The sequence below is a fragment of the Bos indicus x Bos taurus genome, chromosome 19, assembly GCF_003369695.1.
Source record: "Bos indicus x Bos taurus breed Angus x Brahman F1 hybrid chromosome 19, Bos_hybrid_MaternalHap_v2.0, whole genome shotgun sequence".
NCBI classification, from domain to species: Eukaryota; Metazoa; Chordata; class Mammalia; order Artiodactyla; family Bovidae; genus Bos; species Bos indicus x Bos taurus.
In genome coordinates this window covers 46939015-46959338 of record NC_040094.1, presented here as the reverse complement: position 1 = coordinate 46959338, position 20324 = coordinate 46939015, and the positions used below count along the sequence as shown (strand labels likewise).

General features: G+C 49.7%; 1 protein-coding gene across 19 annotated transcripts in view; it reads right to left on the bottom strand.

Annotated features, from left to right (window-relative positions):
• The window catches only part of MAPT (microtubule associated protein tau), a 123953-nt gene extending 104006 nt beyond the window's left edge, over positions 1-19947 (bottom strand). For 4 of the 19 annotated variants that reach the window (XM_027517442.1, XM_027517440.1, XM_027517444.1 and 1 more), the window contains exon 1: positions 18510-18662. The gene's annotated coding sequence lies outside the window, so the exon portion shown is untranslated. Of the gene's footprint in view, positions 1-18509; positions 18664-19873 lie in introns of those variants that run through there. The other 15 variants (XM_027517438.1, XM_027517437.1, XM_027517443.1 and 12 more) reach the window with 8 other exon arrangements.
• Positions 19948-20324: the final 377 nt, after the last annotated feature.

The following is a 20324-nucleotide window of genomic DNA, read 5'->3' as shown; positions in this document are numbered from 1 at the left end:
ATGGCATAGTACATGTAGTTCCACTTTTAGCACTCAAAACACCAAATGCAGATGTGTACCCCTCCATCCTCCAGAAAGGTAGAGGATGAACAGATACACGAGTTATGCTTCTGTCACATGTTCTGTTCTTTCTGTTCTTAAGTCTTTTCTCTTTGGCTACACTGCTGGCTTGTGGAATCTTAGCTCCTCGACCAGGCATTGAACGCGGGCCTCAGCAGTGAAAGCACCAACTCCCAATCATTGGACAGCCAAGGAATTCCCAGGTCTCGAGTCTTTTTAAAAGAAATCTTAAGTTTTAATCAGTGTTGAATTCACTTATTCATCTATTTATTTATTCACTAAACAGTGACTGAGCATTTACTCTGTGCCTTGTACTGTGCCAGGCCCTGAAGATACAAAGACGAATAAAACATCGCCCGAGAGATGAATGCATTAGGGAACCTGGTGCCCAGGGAAGCCCCTCAAAATGCAATCAGAAAAAGCTGTGGAAATTAAACACAAAATAATGGACCCCAGAAATGCGAAAGCAGAAAATTTTAATGTTTGCTTCGAAACTAGTGGTATAGAAAGAAACCCAAGTAATTTACTAATTATCTTTAAATTCAAGTGACTATTTTTAGAATTTAGTTTTGGGGGAAATAACTTCTATTATAAGATATGTTACTTAGCCAGGGCTGTCTGAACGTGATGGAGCTGTTTCCTCTTTCCATGTTTTTCGGATTCCGGAAACACGAGTGACTGTGAGGCAGATCCTCTGACCCCATCCCCTCCATCATGGGCTCTGCCTCAGGCTTCACAGACTTGGTGATGTCACCCTTCACCTGTAGCTGCCTCCTGCTCCCCATTAGCTGGTGCAGGAGCACACTGGGGGATAAATTATGCCCATCCCCCAAACACTTCTTATGATGAACAGGATTTTTTTATAAGAGGAAAAAAGCAATCTGTTCATCTAGTCATGGCAAGACACAAGCCCTCAAACTGAAATTCCAGGTCTCTATCCTATTAAAAAAAGATCAAAACCCTTTTCTGGGGGTGAGGGAAGGATGGATTGAGAGTTTGAGATTAGCAGATGCAAACTATTATATATAGAGAATAGACATGTAATGGATATGTACATATATATAATTAATGCATACATAAAATATATATATAATGCATATATACAAGGTTCTACTCTATAGCACAGGGAACTATTAATGCATGTGTGCATGCTAAGTTGCTTCAGTCATGTCTGACTCTGTGTGACACTATGGACAGCAGCCCACCAGGCTCCGCTATCCATGGGATTCTCCAGGCAAGAATACTGGAGTGGGTTGAAATGCTCTCCTCCAGGGGAATCTTCCAGATCCAGGGATTAAACATGAGTCTCACGTCTCTTGAAATGGTAGGCAGGTTCTTTACTACTAGTGCCACCTGGGAAGCCCCAATACATCCAATATCCTGTGATAAATAATAATGAAAAAATATGAAAAAGAATGTATATGTAAATAAGAAAAAAAAGAATGTATATGTATAACTAAACCAATTTGCTGTACAGCAGAAATTAACACAACATTGTAAATCAACTATATTTCTATAAAATACATTTTTAAAGAACTTTTTCTTTGTCCCTGCTGGGGGAAAAGCAGTGTCTCTTCTTTCCCCTCAACCCACGCACTGGCAGTTGAACTAGCCGGCAGGACCCCTCAGACTCAGTCAGTGAATGAAGAAGTCAGGGTGGGGCTTGATCTTAAGAGCAGCAGCCTGGGGTTGAGGAACAGAAGTCCCGGGTTCAAATCCCTTGTCAGCCCAAACTAGCCATGTGATTTCAGGTGCCACTGCACTTTCCTGCACCCTGCCTGATTATAGTGCTGTGTATCTATTAATTCCATACTCCTAATTTAACCCCTTGGAGAAGGCAATGGCACCCCACTCCAGTGTTCTTGCCTGGAGAATCCCAGGGACAGGGGATCCTGGTGGGCTGCCGTCTATGGGGTTGCACAGAGTCGGACACGACTGAAGCAACTTAGCAGCCGCAGCAGCAGCAATTTAACCCCTCTCCTCTCTTTTCCCCTTTGGTAAACATAAGTTTGTTTTCTATGTCTGTGAGTCTGTTTTTGTTTTATAAATTAGTTGATTTGTGTTATTTTTTTAGATTCCACATATAACTGATATACAATATTTGTCTTTCTGTGCCTGAAAATGAGTCAGATTTTTAACTGAGATTGACCATTCCTGAAGTCATCCAAATCAGAACAATATTAGTGTATCCAGAAAGCCAGGTCAACCCAATGTTCTTTGCGAACACTGGGCCCTTTGGGGTCGGGGTTTGTTCCGCTCGAAGGTGGCTGTTCCAGGGGTCTCGGCAGTGGAGACCCAGTGATGTAGGCTGGTGCCCATTACGTGGCCACAGCCTTTGAGGATGAGGTCCCTGCACCTGAGGATAGAGATATGACCAGCATGCCCTGGGCTGTCCAAGCATTCCTGTGCTCCTAGCTTTGCATCCAGGGCCATGTGCAAAGGGGCCACATCCCTCAGCTTCTGCCCAGAACCACGGAACTAACCGGGTCCGAGTCCAGTGCTGAGTACCGCCATGTACTCCATCTTTCAGTCTGCGGTCCTTTTAAGAATTTTCTTTCTTTTTTTTTCAAAAAATATTTTTTTATGTTGTTTATTTGGCTTCACCAGGTCGTAGTTGCAGCACACGTGATCTTCCATCTTCATTGCTGCATTCGAGATCTTTAATTGCAACATGCAAACTCTTAGTTGTGGCATGTGGGATCTAGTTTCCTGACCCTGAATTGAACCTGGGTCCCCTGCATTGGAGTGCAGGGTTTTAGCCACTGGATCACCAGGGAAGTCCCCTTAAGAACTTTCTTGAAGAAACATTTACTACTCACCTTGAAAACAATTTATAGACTGAAATGATCCCTGTCCCTCCCCTGGGGAAAAAAGAAAAACAACAGAACAGAAACTAGGGCGGGATCTCACATATGGTATCTTGGCTTTACAGCTAGTGTTTCTGTTTTAATTTGGGGGAGAAAGTGGGAGGCAAGAACAGAACTGAGAACTGATTCTTGTCATAGGTAGATGGAAGGGTGGCTGTGGGGAATGTATTTCAACATCATCAAAGTGCCTGGTGAGGTTGCAGATGCTAAATAATGTGCTACATGTGACCCCAACCTCATTGGTGTGTGTCCCTCCGTTCTCTGGCCCCCCTCCCTTTTCCTGGTTCTAGAATGTGAGCCACACTGGAGACCTGCGTGTGTGCTCAGTCACTCAGTCGTGTCTGACTCTTTGTGACCCCATGGACTGTAGCCCACCAGACTCCTCTGTCTATGGAATTCTCCAGGCAAGAATACTGGAGTGGGTAGCCATTCCCTTCTCCAGGGGATCTTCCCAACCCCGGGATCAAACCCAGATCTCCCTCATTGCAGGTGGATTTTTTACTGTCTGAGCCACAGTGGAGACCTGGGGGGAAATAAAGTGGATTGCTGACTAAGGGGGATTGGGCAGTACCCCTGGGTGGCCTGGGATATAGGTTTGCCTTCCCCAACCCCACTAGGACCCTTTTTCCTAACAGCAGGGACTTACTTCATCTGCCCAGGGAAACCACCCACATTCAATTAAATTCATCCCTGGGGTCACTGCCTGGGAACCTGAATGTCATTTTCCCTCCTGAGTCTATATCCCAGGGTTCCTCTGGGACCACATTTTCCAGTCTTTTGGTTCCACCTACCCCTCCATGGAAATGGTGAGTATGAACATTTTTCAAGCTGAAAGAAAAATGAGCTTCACTATTTGATAAGTGTGGACCTGCCCACGACACTAAATTTGGGTCTGCCGTCACTGGAGTCATGAAGCAACAGCCCAGTTTAGAGGCTAGCTTTTAGTCTTAAATATTTTCTCTGGGCTCATGTTACATATGACTCGGAGGCTGGAAGGCACAGCTTCTTTGGTCATTAGCACTAAAGACATGTCTGTTGGCGTGGAGAATGGAATCAGAGGCGGAGGGTCAGAGGCTCTGAGGACCTGGAGACAGCAAGACAAGGTTCTGGACTGGGGCACCACCTGGCTGCCTCCCCAGCTCTAAACTCTCTGAACCTTGGTTTGTTCCTCTGCAAAATGAGGATGGTAAGCCCTGCCTCATAGAGGAGTGAAGGTTAAATGCAACAATATTTTTAATAAAATCAAAACCACCTGCTCCTACCATTATTATCAGCATCTTTGTATAGCAAAATAATGGACTAACAGTTAAGTTGGCCTGAATGAAGTAAGGCAAAGCAGAAATTTTAGAATATTTCAAAGGAAGTATGACTTTTATTTTCAAGTCTGTAGAACAACTGAACCATGTACTAGGAGGTGGAGAAGGTACTTTAAACAGGTAAAACTCATCTGACAGCAGCCTGTTTGATAGCATCCAGCTGCATGAACCAAGAGTAATTATTTTGAGCTTTGCATGTGCCCAGCTCTGTGACTGGGCAAGACACCCGGGGGAGCAGGAAAGCCACACAAGACACGAGACTCGCCCTCAGAGGGCATATCACCTGTGGAAAGATGAAAGCAGCACAGACAAGAAGGAAAATAATTAAGTCAACGACTGCGGTGCTGAGGACTGCTTAGAAATGAAATGTGTTGATGTCAGGATCTTGTGGAGCGCAGTACCTGGAGGCGGTTTTCGGGGAAGAGTGATCAGGGAAGGTCAGGGTGAGCAGAAGGGAGAGGGGACATTCTCAACAAAGGTACCGTGGGTGAGCTAGGAGCAGAAAGGGCATGATATATGCGAAGGAGCCGAGAGGCAGGCTGGCCCGAGGTGGGGCTGGACCAGTAGGACTAGACAGGGAGCCCAAGTTGTGGCATACGGAGGCGGGCAGGCCGTGAGAGGTGGGGCCTGGCTCAGCAAGGGACAGAAGCGTAATCGTGGACTCATGCTCGGATGGGGGCAGGGCAGATGACAGGGCTGCTCTGGGAAGAGGAGTTTGGCAGTGGCCTGCCAAAGGGATTGGGCGTCAATTTCAGAACTGAACTCGAGAGCAATTCATTATCATTTTCACAATGATCCAGGGGTGAAGTGATAAAGGCAGACGTTTCTTTTAGCACTGGTGCAGATGGATTGGAAAAGGAGAGCAGATCCAAGTGATGTGGAGGAAGAATCTGATGGTTAAGTCTGTTCCAGGATATGGCGGGAAGAAGAGTAAGACTCCATGGTTTGCCATACGGGGACTGGAGGATGGGAGGTTCCAAGGAGCAAAGTGGATGGGACTATGGCATAGTGAGGGCAGCTTTGGGGACAGCAAACAAAGGCAGACGATGTAGGGATACTAAGTATGGTCAAGGCCAGCCACTCATTAGAGAAGCCAGGCTGTTGTCAGGGTAGGGGCAACACACCAGCCTGGAAATATCAATATTTCCCAGTCTATTTGCATGAAGAAAAAAAAAAAAATCCTCCATTCCCAGGGCAAAAGCAAATAGACTGCAGCCCAGCACCAGCTCAATTCAAATTCTAAGTGTAAGTGTTCAATTAATGAGCCTGCACCATGCCTCTTGCCACCAAATAGCCATTAGAATATTATACCATCAAAGTCAACTCCAACCTTTAATTTAATCACTCTTGCCTTAATCGATTCCTGGCAAGTGCTAAACACACTGGCGGGAAGAGGCTGCCCCAGGGCATAATTAGAATATGAGATTCAGCACCAAGTCCCTGTTTGACTAGGAGGAAACTGAAATCCCCCGAGGAAACAGAAAGGCTCCCGGGGAATTAATTTCCTCTGAGGGACACAGCATGAGCCCAGGAGGCTCCAGCTCCTCTACAAGAAGGGGGCACTGGCAGGGTGGGATATCACTTGAGGTCATACTAAAGCCTCCCCACCCACTGTCCTGTACCTGGCTTTCAGCTTCCCCTGCAAAGAAGGGATAGATGAGACCAGTACAGGCTGGACTGTGGCTGGCTGTCCATGCATTCAGGCTCAGGCCCAGCTGCCTGGCCGCTCACCTCTGGGAAGCAGTCTGTACCTACCTGGTTGGTGCTAAAGGAGAGAGCGAGCGGCAGTGGCTATACCCTGCCAGGCTCAGCCCGAGAGAGACTTCAGATCAGGTGCTGGACTGTGGCTCTCAGGAGGCGCCCTCAGCCCTATCCCTGCAGCACTTTTTTCTGAAAAGCTCAGAGAAATTCTCCAAGATGGTTGTATTTTAGTTCTGTGATTACTCAGTGAGAAGAAAGGCCACATTATCATCCATTCTCAGAAGGAAGATTGAATAATCCCCATTTATTATTCAGGAATTTTTTTTCCTTTTTACCAAAACTCTTGGCTTGTGGGATATTAATTCCCTGACTCTTAGTTCCCCGACCAGGGACTGAACCCAGACCCTTGGCAGTGAAAGTATGCCAAATCCTAATCATTGGACCACAAGGGAATTCCGGGAACCCTTTTTATTTATTTATTTTGGCTGTGCTGGGTCTTCGTTGCTGAACCAGGGCCTTCTCCAGTCGTGGCTAGCAGGAGCTAGTCTCTTGTTGCGGAGCACAGGCTGTAGGTTGCACAGGCTTGAGTAGTTTCGGCACATGGGCCTAGTTGCTCTGAGGCATGTGTGGTCGATCTTTCCAGACCAGGGATCAAACCTGTGTCTCCTGCGTTGGGAGGGAGATTCCTATCCGCTGCGCCACCGGGGAAGTCCTTTCAGGGACTTGATCCTCCAGGGAATCTTTATTATGGCCACAATTGGTAGATAAACAGGAAGGTTGCAATTACACTCAGGGCTGGGTAAGCCCAAGCAGTGGGTGATAACAGACCACCCCCCCACCCCCCCACCCCCACCAAAATAAAGGATGCCTAACTTTTGGAATTCAGTCTCGCTGGTAGATAAGGAGATGTTTTAAAAAGATTTTTGCTTGGCCCAGATTGTCAACTTATAACATGAATCCTGCCAGTTAAAAAAATTTTTTCCCTGCATTTCTCATGAGACATCAAGCCATTGGTTCATAATTATTTATAGCACTTTAGTGACATTGAAAGGGATTTATTTCAATGTATTCCACCTGCATTAATACTCTGCAGGGAACAGAGTGCTGCCACCTCTCCTGGCTGCTAAGAAGGGAGGACCTTCAGACCTAGAGCAGGAAGAAAGGAGCCCAGGGAGAGACCCCCACGGGGCACATCATCCTCACAAGATTAACCCTGGGGAAAATATTAAATAGGTTTAGAGAAGGTTCAGGTGAGTCTGTGAATGATCAGTCCATTATTTAAGGGGATTTGGGGATGTTTTGAGAAATCCTTTGTTTCTAAGCCGGTCTCATGGAGATAGCAGAGGCAGAAGCTGAACTGCTGTGCCGTGGGCTGGGGCCAGCATAGAATTCCTGTTTTTAGCAAATACACAAGGCAGAAAGTGAACAGCAGAAGGGCAGGCGGCTCTTCCAAACAGCTATTCCTGGCGATTCTTGGCAAGTGGCAGCTTTGAAAGGGACAGGTTTCATATGAAGCAAACCATGAAGATTATCTTGCCCCCCAGCACGTTATGTACAACTATTTCAGTTTTATAGACAACTTTTGCTTGACATGTGCGTGCATGTATGTGTTAACTCGCTTTAGTTGTATCTGACTCTTACATTGATTTAAATTCTGACACATTACCAATACCAGCACTGAAAGTTGTACCAGTTTTCAGCAAACCCAGTATAAAACATCCAGACATAAATAAGGTAGTGAATATTCACATTTAAATATAAAACCAAAGAGATTCTATAAACTGTAACCTTTCCTTGGGTGCTTAAGCCTATAGTATTTATTTGGCTCCTTTAATTTTCACAAGTTCCAATTTGTCAATGTTTTCTTTTGTTTATTGTGCTTTTGGTATCATATTTAAGAAGTCATTGACGAATGTAATATTGCGAAGCTTTTATCCTCTGTTTTCTTCTAAGAGTTTTATAGTTTTGTTTTGTTTTTCCAGCCACACTATAAGGCATGAAAAAACTTTCCCAATCAGGGATCAAGCCTATGCCCTCTGCATCAGAAGCACAGAGTCTTAACCACTGGACCACCATGGAAGTCCTCAAGCCTTTAGATTATTAATTATCTGATGAACCTCTTTTTGAAACCATGCGAGAGGGAATGAGGTAAGACAGTAGTTTGGTATCACTGTCCAATCAAGAACAATTGGAAATAAGCATCTTTGAAATGCTTTGTAAATCAATGACAGAACTGGATTTGATCCAAGACAACTCTGTTGACACATAATTTAGAATTCTGGTTCTAATTCAGGGGGAAGGGCTGGCGTTTATCCTGGGGGAGGGGCACAGTTCCATGATTCCATGAATTGGTCCTTTCTGCCACTCCCTTCTTGGCATTATTATACTGGCCGTGGATCACATCACAGGCAGCTGTAGACTCAGGGGTCTTCTGATATCTTTTGTGTCCTGAGGAGAAGGACACAAGGATGAAAGTGCCTCCTGAGGCTTTTTGTAGCAGGCTTAGGCCTCAAGACAATATCACCCACCCTTCCAGGGAAACCAGAAAACTAGGCCATAGGCTGGAAGGAAAACCTGCAGCTGGGACCAGAGATAATTCATGTCCTTCTTTTTGATGCTTGATTTAGCAGTGGAGGTCCATGAATGAAACATCATTATCAACATCTTCAGATTTAATTCAAATGTGCTGATTTAAAAATGCTTTTTAAAATTGCTGGACCTTGATCTAAAACTCCCTCACTAAGAAGAGTTAACATGGTAAAGAAAATTTAAATTTATGTTGAGTTTTATGGGGAGAATTTTGCAACAGTGGGGATGCTATGTGAATGAATTCCAAGTGCCACGCTAGTCCTGGGAGACAGGCAGGAGATGCAGGGAAGACACAAAAGTATCCACAGTAGGCCCTCTCCTGCCAGATACCGTGTAAGAAGCAGAAATGAAGGAGGGTGAATACTTAGGGCTGAGTCTCCAGGGCCTGATGCCCACGACCGGGGCCTCAGCCTACCACAGTCAACCTTCTAGATCCATCGTATTTGTTACAATGGTCACGCCACTTAAGTACGGTGCAAGCTGATTACATCAAGTGTTAAATGAAAGATGAATTCTGAAAATCATTCATTGGCTTTAAGAAAACCAAGTTGAATACTTTGGAGAGATTTCATAAAGGTGAGTAATTTTTAAGCTGTCAAACAGGATGTCAAAGATTATGGGAAAATATAGTAAAACTCTAGCGAGACTCTACATTCAGATTATACACAGTGTAACCCCTTGTTCCTCTAGCTGGAAGTCCTAGGCAATGCATTACAGGTGCCGCTTAAGCCAAAAAGACAAGGAACTCCAGCTAGCTGACCCAAACACCAAGAAGCCTGGACCCTACAGCAAAAGATGGGGAGGGGGAAATGAACAAATATCTGGTTAAGTTAAATGTCTGAAAATATATATGTATCATTTTTTTATGATTTTCTGATTGAATGACTTTTGAAAAAAATGTATTATGACTTTCATGGATAAAGTGTTAGTTGCTCAGTGTGTCTGACTCTTGGCAACCCCATGGACTGGGCTCCTCTGTCCATGGAATTCTCCAGGCAAGAATACTGGAGTAGGTAGCCACTCCCTTCTCCAGGGGATCTTCCCAACCCAGCGATTGAACCCAGGTCTCCTCCACTGCAGGCAGATTCTTTACCGTCTGAGCTACGATAGGAAGGATTCTTCTATTTATTTATTTGGCCACACTGAAAAGCTTGTGGGATCTTAGTTCCCTGATTGGGGATTGAACATGGTCCCTTAGCAGTGAAAGCATGGAGTCCTAACCACTGCACAGATTTATTAATAATCAGATATATTAATTCATATAGAAGTCTGGCTATTGGATGCTTGGCATTGCCTGGATTCAAAATATGTCAAGTTTGCTTCATTTAACATTTTTCTACTTGACTCTCGGCTGCCACCGTGAATCAGCCTGCTTCCGAGTTTACTCAGTTCAGTACTGCTTCATTATCTCATTTGTAATCTCTCTCCTGAACTGCCTTCCATTAGTTCTGTTGCTTTCTCAGTCTCATCTGTGCTCACTGTTTATGCAATGAGTGAACAGTAAGACATCAGAGTGAAGTGAAAGTCGCTCAGTCATGTCCGACTCTTTGGGACCCCATGGACTATACAGTCCATGGCATTCTCCAGGCCAGAATACTGGAGTGGGCAGCCTTTCCCTTCTCCCTTCCCAACCCAGGGATCAAACCCAGGTCTCCAGCGTTGCAAGTGGATTCCTTACCAGCTGAGCCACAAGGGAAACCCAAGAATACTGGAGTGGGTAACCTATCCCTTCTCCTGCAGATCTTCCTGACCCAGGGATTGAACTGGGGTCTCCATTGGTAAAGTGGATTCTTTTCCAACTGAGCTATCAGGGAAGCCAGTGAACTGCTAAGCCAGCTCACCAGTAGTCCCAGGTTGGTGGGAGAGAGGGCGGCTCAGCTCAGGCTGGTGTGGACAGTACACAGCCTATTCCTGGTGTGCAATGGATTTCAAGAAGGAAGAAGGCAGAAGCAGGGACAACAGATCGTAAGTCGCTCTGCTTGCCTATGGCAAGAGTTCTGTGTGTACACTGACACATGGGTCTGTGCGATTTTCCAGGGGAGCTTCACTTCCATTCAAACGACACCACTTGCCTGGTTCCAGATGGGACAGTCTACTTCTATCTTGATCCCCACTCACTGTAACAATATATCTGTTTCAATTGATTCCATCATCAGGGTCAGTAGGAACCTTTGCACATGCATCCAATCACAAGAGTCTACTCAGAGGCTGCTGGCCATAGAGCCATTTAATGAGCAATTATGTGCCAAGCCCTGGGCTAAGCACTATATCACTCCACTTAAACCCCACAGGAACCGGCAAGGTAGGTACTATTGTACCCCAAGTTACCAAGAAGAAAAAAACCTCTCTAAGAGGCTAAACAACCCAGCGTAGGGCTTGCAGTCAGTAGGAAAGGGGGACTTGCACCCAGGAGTTCTGATTCAAGGAGAAGGCAATGGCACCCCACTCCAGTACTCTTGCCTGGACAATCCCATGGACGCAGGAGCCTGGTAGGCTGCAGTCCATGGGGTCGCTAAGAGTCAGACACGACTGAGCCACTTCACTTTCACTCTTCACTTTCATGCATTGGAGAAGGAAATGGCAACCCACTCCAGTGTTCTTGCCTTGAGAATCCCAGGGACAGGGGAGCCTGGTGGGCTGCTGTCTATGGGGTTGCACAGAGTCGGACACGACTGAAGCGACTTAGCAGCAGCAGCAGCAGCAGTTCTGATTCAAGCCCCCATCCTCAACCATTAGGGCAAACTTGCAGCTTCTACGTGCAAGACACTGCTGTGAGCTGGGGAACCTGCCCAGGGAAAACCAGCATCTGCCCTCCAGGTACTCACAAACCTTCCTTGAATAGCTGAGGCACAGAGTGCATTTCTTGGGGATTAAGTCTTAGTCTTCCTGATCAGGGCAGGTGCAAAGCCCATTGAAATCTCAACCAAGCAAAAACAACTTCAGATAATCCACCGGGAGGTCATTCAAGCTGGCGTTTTGTGGAAGCTGATTCCTACCCCTATACTGTGCTTATGCTCAGCCACTCAGTTGTGTCTGACTCTTTTGCGACCCCATCGACAGTAGCCAGCCAGGCTCCTCTGTCCATGGAATTTCCCAGGCAAGAATGCTGGAGTGGGTTGCCATTTCCTACTCCAGGGGATCTTTCTGATCTAGCAATCGAACCCGAGTCTCCTGTGTCTCTGGCATTGGTAGACAGATTCTTTACCACTGCACCATGAAACGTTTCCTAATCAAAGAATCCTCAAAGCTCAAAAACCACCCCGAGCTGGCCTCAAACTGTCTCCTCGCACTCAGGTGGGGGCCATCTATGCAGAGAAGGAACCTGGCAGCAGCGTGGCACCTGAGACAGGGAAAGAAGTCTTGGACAGCAATCTCTTTGGCAAGGGAACAGAAGACAGTCCGGAGTGTGTGGTATGTGTCCAATCACCCACACAGGAGGCTGTGCGAAGCAGCAGGATCGTAGCTGGGTGGAGAGGCAATGAGTCCTGTGGATGGAGGATTCCAGGTCGCCCCTCTACACCACAGTGTGAGAGAATATTTACTGCAGAGCCTGGGCCCCAGGAAGTGAGAGAAGCCCCCAGGCCCACCTTTGCTGAGGGGGACTGAGATTCTTGCCTGAAGTCCTTCCTATGCCCATCCCACTCCTCTCACACCCACAGGCTCAGAGCTGGGTCCCAGTGGCAGCTGCTAAAGCTTCAACCTCTCCAAGGTGCAGAACCTAAGATGGGGATCAGATGTCCCTAAAACTTCAGTAACTTGACTTTGACCATAGCTGAGTCTATGTCACAATCCCCTAATCTTGATTTCTAGCCTTCTTTGAGCCAAAAAGGCCTGGCTGCTCCTTTGTATAACTGAGAAGTCTCAATATCCTGGATTTGAGGGGAAGAAGTTGAAGATCCCCAGGGTATTTTCCTTGTTTTATAAACAGAGGCACAGAGGTTGAGTGAAACCCTTGTTTCATTTGTCAAAGCCGAAATTCCGAGCTTTAGGCTGTGCTCCAATTAGAGACTCTTACAAAAGTTCATGTGTGAGTCAGTGGTTTTGGAATTAGAATATTCCACTGGGTCAATGTTACAGATTGTGCTTGGGTTCCTGCTAATCCACAATCGCCTATTAAGCCCACGTGCAGCTGAACAGGGAAGGAGTTCACGGTCAGGCACTCAGCTCCACTACTCACTGGCTGTGTGACCTTCAGTGAGTTACCAAACCTCTCTGTACTCCAGTTTCCCCATATGTAATACTGAGATAACGGAACCTGCCTACATAAAGGGGTTGTTGTGGGGATTAAATGAGGTAATCTCCGGGGAGCACCTGGGCTTCCCAGGTGGCTCAAGTGGTAAAGAATCCGCCTGCCAGTGCAGAGACCTGGGTTTGTTCCCTGGGGCAGGAAGATGCCCTGGATGAGGAAATAGCAACCCACTCCAGTATCCTGCCTGGATAATTCCATGGACAGAGGAGCCTAGTGGGCTATAGTCCATGGGGTGGCAAAGAGCCGGACACGACTGAGCACACACCCTAGAGAGCACTTAGAACAGGGACTCCAAGAAGATACTCAAGGAACATAAACGTGAACGTGAAAGTCGCTCAGCCATGTCCAACTCTTTGCAACTCCATGGACTGTATAGTCCATGGAATTCTCCAGGCCAGAATACTGGAGAGAGTAGCCTTTTCCTTCTCCAGGGGATCTTCCCAACCCAGGGATTGAACCCACGTCTCCCACACTGCAGGCAGATTCTTTACCAGCTGAGCCACAAGGGAAGCCCAAGAATACTGGAGTGGGTAGCCTATCCCTTCTCCGACCCAGGAATTGAACCAGGGTCTCCTGCATTGCAGGCGGATTCTTTACCAACTGAGGTATGAGGAAAGCCCCATAAGATGCCACTAAGATGATGGTGCCAGGGTAACGGTGTTTCTGTCGTAGGGCTTCTCAACCCTGGCTCTAGGACTTTTGGGGCCAGGTCTCTGAGGCATTCTGGGCCTTGTTCAGCAGATCCCTGGCCTCCATCCACTAGATGCCAGTAGCACCCACCACCCAGTTGTGGAAATAAAAAAGTGTCTGTAGACATCCCAGTGGCCCCAGGGGTTGAGAACCACTGTTGTACAGGAAGGCCGCTGACAGTCCCAGCTGAACGTTGGATTCCTCTTTCTGCTGCAGCCCACTGGTGACGCGGGGGTGTTCTCTTCCCCTCACTGGCTGAAATGCCCCTCCCATGCCAGCTCCAAGTCTAGTGGAAGCGCCTCAACTGGCAAGTTAGGAATGGGTGGTCAGGGGGGATTTTCTGGGGGTGTGGTAGGGTTGGGGGTCCTCTAAGTGGAATGATGAAAAACGGGAGGAAGGAGGAGCAGAGGCAAAGGGGCGTTTCCCTCTCTGACCCTCTGACCTCCTGCATGAGGTGGTGGGGCAGGGTCTTCCTTACCCCGGGGGGAGTGTGGTCTCTCCCCTGTCTGCTAGTCTGGCAAATGAAGGTAAAGTGAGTGGTGGGGACCAGGCTGGGGGCACAGGCAGCAGGAAAGGGGAAGGCGGGGAAGAGGAGGGGAGGGGAGGAGAGGCTCAGGCAGCGTTCTTGGTGTCATTTTGACAGAGCAGCAGGGGACAAACTGGATTGGATTTCTCTCCCAAATTTCATTTTTAAAAAAATATTCATTTATTTGGGTGCACCGGGTCTTAGTTGCCACGTGTGGGATTTTTTAGTTGTGGCACATGCAATCTAGATTCTGACCAGGAATCGAACCCCTGCATTGGGAACTCCATGTCTTAGCCACTGGACCATGGGAGAAGTCCCCCCAAAAGTTCTTTTTTAAAATTTACTTATGTTTAGTTGAAGGATAACTGCTTTGCAGTATTGTATTGGCCCCCAAGACTTCTTGATGACATGACCTCAAATAAGGCCCTCCTCCCATTCTGCTTTCTTTTCACCACCTTTTTCGACCTGCATTTTCCCATTTTATCCATTTATTTGTTACATGAGCATGGCCCAAAGACTTGTTGTATGTCTAGCACTGTATTAAGCTCCTGAGGGTGTTTTTGTTTGTTTTTGAGTGATTCTTTTTCAAGGTGAGCCTAAGGAAGGTACTAATTAAGTAAATGGAAGGCACAATCTAATTGAAAATCAACATATGTTCATGTACATGGCTGTGGAGCCACCCAAATCATATACATAAATGCTGAGGGAAGGTGGAATAAAACACAGTTTCTTAAACTTCTCAACAAATGGGCTTCATGAACTGATGTTAAAAGGGCAGAAGGAAAATTCAGCTTAAACAAAGGGCACCCCAATTCTGTAACATCTCCAGGCTGCCACAGCTCTCAAAGAGCATGTGGGTCAAGGGGCATGTTCAAAAGAAGAGGCTCTTTTCCCAACTGGAATAAATCTGACCCTTCTTCAGTCAAACTGACTGTAAGTTTTTTTTTTTTTTCTGGTGATTTGTGGGAATAATCCATTTCTTTTGTTCCTGTCAGGGGATCTGTGCCAGATACTAGAAACCACTCAAAAGCCACACCCTTCTGAGATGTGCAGAGGAGGTCAGACGGTCACGACTGTCATTCATTCCCTAAACCAGCAAAGCTGACAAGTGCCTCTCTCAAACTGTCCAAAGTTGAACCCCAAGAATCAAGCCAGATTATTGCAGTACTCATAACCTGTTATAGAAGCAAATGTTGGTCAAGAAATTGATTAGCTTCAAGAGTCATTCTGGAGTGGTCGCTGGGAGGAGGTGTGCTATTTATTTAGGGGAAGGTTTGGAGATGGAGGAATGGAAGGCAATTCTTATCGGACAAACATAAACAGTATCATAAAACACAAAATGATACTTTAATTAATTACGGTAGGAAAGGCATTTCTCTTTTTGTTGTCGGACAGGTCAGTTGGAGGGACAAGGATCAGATAAAACCCGAAGCTGTCCTGCTGAGCCCGAAGGCGAGTGGCCCGGAGGGGCAGGCGGGCAGTCCCCTCAACAGGTCCCCTCAACCATCCCAACCCATACTAGCCAGAGACCCGCCCATGGTCCCGAGTGCCTGACGTCAAGCAGGTCTTCCGGACTTAAAACAGCCCCCGCCTGCTGGAGATTCCGGGACAGGAGTCGATGGCCCTCGAATCGGTGCCAGGAAACCTTGATGCGGCGACTGGCTCGGAGCTTCAGCGTCGGAGCGTGGGCGCAAACGGGGCATCCCTGGAGATCCCAGGTAGGCAAGCCCGCCCAGAGTCAGGGATGGAGTTCTGGTTCAGCGTAGGAAGGGCCACCTCCTGGTCCCCGGATTCCCCTATTCACAACTCCTCCTGGCCTTGCAGACCCCAGAGCCCCATCAAATCGCCAAAACACCACAAAATAGAGTAAAATCGCGGACGCCTGCACTGCACTTTGTTTCTAGTACTGGGCTAAAGGCACTCGCCTCTGCTGGCTCTTTTTCCCCCAACCGACAGGAGATGACCTCTCTGCCCCAGGTCCATCCCGGGCAGCCGTGGCCGCGGGCTCCCCGTTTCCAGGGCCGCTCCGAGACCCTCGTTCTGTCTGGTATCAGAATCTCTCGTCCAGTTCTATTGGCGGGGATGATGCTCGAATTGATCCTTGAACCTCTCCAAACCAGCTTCGATCTTGAAGCCACGGGAAGGTTCGGCCTGGCGCGGGGCAGGCTCTCGATCCCCGACCGAGTCATTCCCCGCCTATTCAGATAAATCTGCGCGGCTCGAGAAGACGATTTGGCCCCTAAAGTGCTCATCCTTCTCAGAACTGCGCCCTCGCACCAGTTTCCAGCGATAGAATTAACCAGAAAGCCGGCCAGGATCTGGCCAATGGAAGGAAGGCGAGGCTCGGATATGTTCTCCAGGGCCCGTACTCGCCTCTCTATCCCTTCCCCCCTCCCCCAATGCCCCCTCCCCCATCCTCACCTCCGGGTTTCAAGGCGGCGGCGAACTCGGACTCTTAAGCGAAAATCCAGCACAGTTCTAAAATAAAATTCGACTACAATAATAAAAACAGAGAGATGTCTATCTGCGTGGCTGCAGCCACCGGAGTCCAATAAAAAGAGCCATGGGTTCAGGGTTTGGCGGGGAGGTCTCCCTCCAGCATCCCCCAGCAGCCGGGGCCCGGGGCCTGGCCCTGCCTATCCCAGGTTCCCAATCTCTGTTCCGAAGGGGCGGGGCAACGCCCCAAGGTCCATTCCCCCGGCTCTTGTGGTCTCCTTGACAACCTCCCCTGCCCCCTCTCCAGTCCGCTTAATAAAATGGGTGTGGCCCGCAGCACCGGAGAAAACCTCTTGCCCCCTCCTCACAATCTCCCTCCTGGCGAAGCAACAGGGCGTGAAGCGAAGAGGGGCCCCGCCTTCGAGCTCCCACCGGGGGTTGCCGGTGCTCCTAGGTGTGCAGCCTGGTGGGGCGTGGCCCCCGGACGCTCCAGGTATGGGGAGGGGCATCGTTCCTCTGCGGCCACCGGCAAGGCGCGCAGGGACCTCGGATCCCACCCCTTCGGCCCCTCGGAGGCTTTCTGGCGCGCGCCCCAGTTCTGGGAGAGGGCTGCGCGGGGTCACGCCCGGTCCATGCGTGCCCCCCGGGAGGACTAGAGTTCCTCGACCCCGGCGAGCTCCGAGATCTAACAAAGGGCTCGGAAATGAGGGGCAAAAAGCGGGGGGAGGGCGGGAGCTCTGGTTAAACACCTTCATAGAATAAAAGCCAAAAATCAGGGCTGGCAACACAGATCACGTAAGCCCTACACACAAAGCAGTCAAGCCCCCGAGGAAGATCTCGGGTGAACGCCCCCGGTACTCAGGCAGCAAAATGCCAAGATTTCAGCGCTAATTGCTCCCCCTCCCCTTAATGACAGTCCCCGCCCTGTCCTCCAGAGCTCAGCCATCCGGCTTGGCATGGCGCTTTAAAGACGTGACACACCGCAAAAAGATGGCACCTCGCGATCGGAGGGGAAAAAAGCAGGGTGGAAGTGGGAGGAGGCACAGCCTGCCCTCCCCCTCCTCGCCCACCCGGGTCCACACCCACTGCCGCAGTGAGGGGCGAGCCCTGCGCGCCAGCCCCGCGCCTCCGGCAGGGAGCGCACACGCCGGACGCCCCGCGCAGAGCGCAGAGAAAGGGGCCCGCCCCGAAATGCACCTGCCGCCCCTGAGCGGGTCTGTGCGGGGCTGCGGCTGTGCGCACCCTCGAGCCGGGATCTGCAGCTGCGAAGTCCTTCCATATCCCAAGTCCAGGTGACCCTGCCTTGTTGAGCCTCCACATTGGGATCCGCGCACTACGTTCTCTCGGGCACTGCGCTGCTCGCGTCTCGGTGCCAGGCGCGCGCAGGGGGAAGGGCAACTAAAGTGACAGCGCCAAGACCCCTCCCCATCTCCCCGATTTCACTCCCAGCCCCCAAATGTCCCCTGCGGTTTCTGAAGGAGGAAAACGAGAAGAGGGTGGGCCACCGCCTTAAACCAAGGGCAGCGAAAGCCCCGCTGGAATCAGGGCCGGGGAGGGGTAGGGAGGGGCAGGCAGGGAGTCATCTTTTCTAGAAACCGATCAATACCTTGTCTGCAAACCGAGGCAGAGAAATTGGATTACAGGTTAGGTTTTGGGGGTCGTCATTGGACCCCTCTCCACCCACCCCCCACAGAGTCACACGCCCATTGCGGCAACAGACGGTGTTCGAGCGTGCATAGCAGCCCCCTCCCCCAGATCACCGCCATCCGCGCCCCACCCTGTGGGCACAACCTCTGCCGGGTCTGTGTGAAGCGGGTCGTGTAGACAGGCCCCCCCCCCCCCCCCCCCGCCACACACAGGACATACACACACACACGCGTGCATCCCTTGCATGGGTCCCTTTCCAAGTCACCCCAATCAATCCCAGCGCTGGAGCGCAGAAGGCGCAAGGAGCGGCCGCCGCCGTTGCCCCCGACCAATGCCCACCTCATGAAACCCATCTCTGAGGAGAGAGGAGGCGGTATGCAGGTGCAGCCGGGCGGACGGGGAGGCAGATTTCGGAGCCTCGCACTTACCTGATAGTCGACAGAGGGCGAGGACAGTAGAGGGAGGCAGAGGAGAAAGTGACTGTGGTGGCGGCGGCAGAAGGTGGGCGGCGGCGGCGGCGGCGGCGCTGCTGCTGGTGCCTGAGCTGGTGGGTGGCGGAGATTGCGAGCGCGCGCACGAGCGGAGAGGGCGCGCTCCAGCGGCCGGCGGGCGGCGCAGGCGCGAGCAGCGGGAGCGCGAGCCTCCCCAGGGGAGGGGCGGGCCGTGAGGACTTGGTGGGCGTATTCTCCTCCGGCCACCAGTGGGCGCGCGCGAGCGCCCCAAGGTTCGGCCCTTCCCCGCCTCCCTGCTCTCTCCTCTCGGCGCTTCCCGTCCCGGGTCTCCCCTCCTCCCACGACTTGGGCCGCGGCGCTGACCACAACGCGCACGCGCGTCCCTTGGCGCAGGCGCACTCTGGGTCTCCTGTCGCGGTTGGAGCCTTTGTCTGCGGGGTCTCCTCCCTTGGGAGGGTGGCTTGGTTGCTCCCTGGGTCGAGAAGGGCCTGGGTGCTCCGCCCCCAGGTCCGCTGCCTCTTTTATCCCCCTGACGTCTTGGAGTGATCTCCTGTCTCGGGAAGGTTCTGGGCGGGTTTCCATATGGACATCCCTCCAGTGCGTCCACCCCAGACCTCAAAACCTCCCCGGGCTTGCCCCGCTTATCGCTGGCACCCTGACCCTCCCCTGAATTTCCCGAAATGATTCCCCTGGTTGCAGATCAGTTTCATTGGATCTGCTTTCTTTCGGCCTGCTTTCTTTTCACCTTTTTTTGTTATTGATCAAGGTGAATTCTTGGCAAATCTACTTCAATTTGCTAAGACTTAAAACTGAGTTAAGGCTGACTTCAGTCAGTCAGTTCAGTCGCTCAGTCGTGTCCGACTCTTTGCGACCCCATGAATCGCAGCACTCTATGCCTCCCTGTCCATCACCAACTCCCGGAGTTCACTCAGACTCACGTCCATCGAGTCAGTGATGCCATCCAGCCATCTCATCTGTCGTCCCCTTCTCCTCCTGCCCTCAGTCCCTCCCAGCATCAGAGTCTTTTCCAGTGAGTCAGCTCTTCGCATGAGGTGGCCAAAGTACTGGAGTTTCAGCTTTAGCATCATTCTTTCCAAAGAAATCCCAGGTAATAAGGTAGTGCAAGGTTTTGAAGGGTTTGGGGTTTTTTTGTTTTAACAAGGATCATTCACATCTATTATCTTAAACCTAAGAATAAAATCTTAAATTAGATGAAGTTTAACTTACCCCCTTACAAAACATTTTCACATATAAAGTTATTTTTATCTTGTTTGTCAAAGACTGTTACACTGTGTAGAATTTGAGATCTGGATTTCTAAGTGCCTGCTGGAGATTCTCACCTGGATAACACTGCTTCAGATTGAAAGTGACCAGAGTGTTCTTGCCTGGAGAATCCCGGGGATGGGGGAGCCTGGTGGGCTGCTGTCTATGGGGTCGCAGAGTCCGACACGACTGAAGCGAATTAGCAGCAGAGGCTTTCATCCTCTCAGTCAGCCAATCTCTGGGCTTTGTCCTTAGCTGGTCTCCCCAACATCTAATTTAAGCCCTGACAGTCAGTGGGAGGCTTTAAATGCATGAGGGCTTGGGGACTGCTGTCTTGTACTAAAAGGACAGGAATTTGTCTTAAAGCTTTTATTTGCATAGCTCACAATTTTTCAAAACTGTTATGTGTTATGTGCTAAGTCACTTCAGTCGTGTCCGACTTTTTGCGGCCCTATGGACTGTAGCCCACCAGGCTCCTCTGTCCATGGGATTTTCCAGGCAGGAGTTGTGGAGTGGGTTGCCATACCC